We start from the raw sequence: 2,892 nt of genomic DNA on the forward strand, positions 1-2,892 counted from the left end.
CAGTCTTTAATTCCACATCTATTGTGGCTTAACTTTTATCGCATGTTACTCGATCATGATCCAAAATTGATCAAAAATAGGTTGTTTCAGTGGGGTTTTATTATGATAACGTGCGGTTGCACACCAAGTGTTTGATGAAATGCCGAGGCAGGATTTTTGTCATTAGGCTGAGCGGTATGACTCATTCCACACCCTTCAAGGGTCCCGTGTGACGGGAAATGATGAGAATGACTGTATTAGGGAGAAAAGGGAACACCGTGCCCCACTCCACTTGACGAGGTGCAAATGAGGGTCACGCGGGTCCTTTGACCGCTCATCCAATCATGTTTTTTTGTTTTTTTTCTTTTCTTTTTGTTTCCTTTTGTTATTAAATAAAATGGAATTATGGAGAATGAGGTATAACACGGGTTAAGTGGTGAGATTGAATAGTGGAGGAAAAACTGAGTTGACACTAAGGTGGCGTAGACGTGACGAACGAGGAGAATGTGATGGTATTATCTTTAATGAAAGTGATCATGGGGTATTCTATTACAAGGGCAAAACTGTAACTTTCCCATTTAACTTGTGATAGTTAGAAAGACCATCTAAAGACTAGAAAGTTTGCATAACCTGGTTCAAGTGTGCAACACAACAGTGATTTTCAAATGGACATAATAAGATAAGAAGATGCAAAGTAAGGCCTCACGGGACCGCATCTGTGGCCCCTGATAATATCTGCTAGGTGATAATATCGGCCTTTAATCCCACGTTGCATGTTGCTCGATCATGATACAAAGTTGATCAAAATAGATAAGCGGGTGAGGGTAATTTCGTAAGGGTTTTATGGACAGGACCCATGTATCTATGTCATGATCTTCAGTGAAAGTGATCATTGGTACAAAATTCAGTCAGCTGTAATATTTCATGACAAGGGCAAAATGGTAATTTACTTGTGAAAGTTTGAAAGACCAATCCCAAGACTTGAAAGTCTGCAGACCTGATGAAAACACAACATTGATTTTCAAATGGGAATAACAGAATATCCTCAAATACCATGCTGATAAACTCAAAATAATAATAAAAGGGTATATATTCTCAAGCTAAATAAAGTGAACCACAAGCAATCAAGAAAAAAGAAGGGTGGATATATCTCCTGCTATATCAAGAAAGCTAGTTGAAGTGAATATTGTTTTACCAAGGTGCCATGGGAGGAGATGCCTGTGAATCTGCTGACTTTTGCACTCAGAACTTCAAGATTATCATGGACCAAGAAGGAATTCACCATCTTTTATCTGGTGAAAAGAAGGTATGAAAGATTTTAATTAAAAATGTAAGCTTTTTGCTAAACTTGATTTGAAGTATGCTGTCTTTTGATTGATTTCTTTTGGTTCATATGAATCAATCAACTTGATAGCATGGTTGTTGGAGGTTGGATCTTTAACATCCACCATAAATTTCATGTCAATCACAATCTTTTGGGGGCAGAATATTTGATTTATGAATTAATAGTGAAGCTTCAAATACTTTATTGATTACACTAGCCCCCCCCCCACCCCCCCCCCCCTGGCTGTGACACTGATTTCTGATAAATTAATATGATAACACTAATAATTCATCATGAAATTTGTATTTTATTTACCTTTTCCATTCTTTGCTAGCTTGAACCATAAAGCGAGACCTATTGATGCAACTTGTATGACTAAAATCTCAGTGCGTGCCTTCTGGCTGGATGCCTGTTTATGTAATGGTTTAGGTTATGTTTTATCTTTAACGGCCAAAACCGTATTTAGCTATACAGGCCTACAGGGAGTAGACCTGTAAGCGAACCGGGCATTCAGTGAACCATCCGACAGGGAGTTCAATTATGTTTCGTTTGTAAACGAAAGAACATGAATACAACTTTTTGTTCATTTACTTAAATGAACGAGCATGAAACCATGCTACGTTCGTTCATTTATGTTCGTGAACGTTCGTTTGTTTCAATCTGTTTATGTTCATTCGTTTACATTCATTTATAATCTAATAAGTTTACGTTTTTTAAGTTCATTTTTTATGTTTGTTAATATATTCAAGTAAATATTTAGGTTCGTTACAATCAGTATGGTTTTAATAACTTTTTAGGTCCGGCACATTGTTGTTCACATGTACTTCTAATTGGTTTTAGCTTAGTTATGTTTCATTTATGTTCAGTTTAATTCGTTTGTTTACATTCGAAACCTTTCGTTTATGCTGTTAACGAACGAACATCAACGAACGCGAACAAGAAAAGTTTGTCTGTTTAGTTGTTCATGTTCGATCGTTTGTTGGTTAAACTTAGTTCATTCGTTGTTTACAGGCCCTAACTAGGAGCATATCAAATGTGTTGAACACGTAAAACAGGTCAAGGTGGCTCAAAGTTAATTTTAATGTATACAACCAGCTAAATGACTTCATTTTAAAGCTTAATCATAGCAAAACACACATTATTAATAAAATATATTTGAAGTCTAGGAAAAACTGAATTATTTGTTCTTTGTTAGGTACCATTACCATTAGATACAGACAAGACAATATGCTTATTATTCTCTGCAAATTGGAGTAGGCCTTGTAAGGCTTTTATCCCACAACTTGTGCAAGCATACAATGCGCTAAAAGAAACTGGACAAGAACTAGAGGTTATTTTTGTATCATTTGACCGCGATGAAAATGGATTTAAAGAGCACATAAAGGGCATGCCATGGCTTGTGGTTCCATTTGATGTAAACTTACAGAAAATTATTGGTAATGCGTACAAAGTTAACCAAATTCCATCTTTTATGCCATTGGATGCTGGCACAAAACTGCTTGCAAAAGATGCAGTCGGGCTCATTAAAGATTATGGCGCCGACGCATATCCTTTCTCCAAGAAAAGGCAAGATGAGTTGAAGGCGCTAG

The 2,892-nt window shown here is 36.5% G+C and overlaps 1 pseudogene across 1 annotated transcript; it reads left to right on the forward strand.

Moving 5' to 3' along the window:
* Positions 1–932: 932 nt before the first annotated feature.
* LOC143548210 (putative nucleoredoxin 3 pseudogene) lies at positions 933–2,888 on the forward strand (annotated as a pseudogene). Its single transcript, XR_013137911.1, has 2 exons — positions 933–1,285; positions 2,499–2,888. The product of XR_013137911.1 is annotated as a putative nucleoredoxin 3 pseudogene (transcript).
* The last annotated feature ends 4 nt before the right edge of the window (positions 2,889–2,892 follow it).

This window comes from Bidens hawaiensis, unplaced genomic scaffold, assembly GCF_021521415.1.
Source record: "Bidens hawaiensis isolate Kalapana, Puna unplaced genomic scaffold, B.hawaiensis_p1.1 tig00014938_1, whole genome shotgun sequence".
In the NCBI taxonomy this organism is placed as follows: domain Eukaryota; kingdom Viridiplantae; phylum Streptophyta; class Magnoliopsida; order Asterales; family Asteraceae; genus Bidens; species Bidens hawaiensis.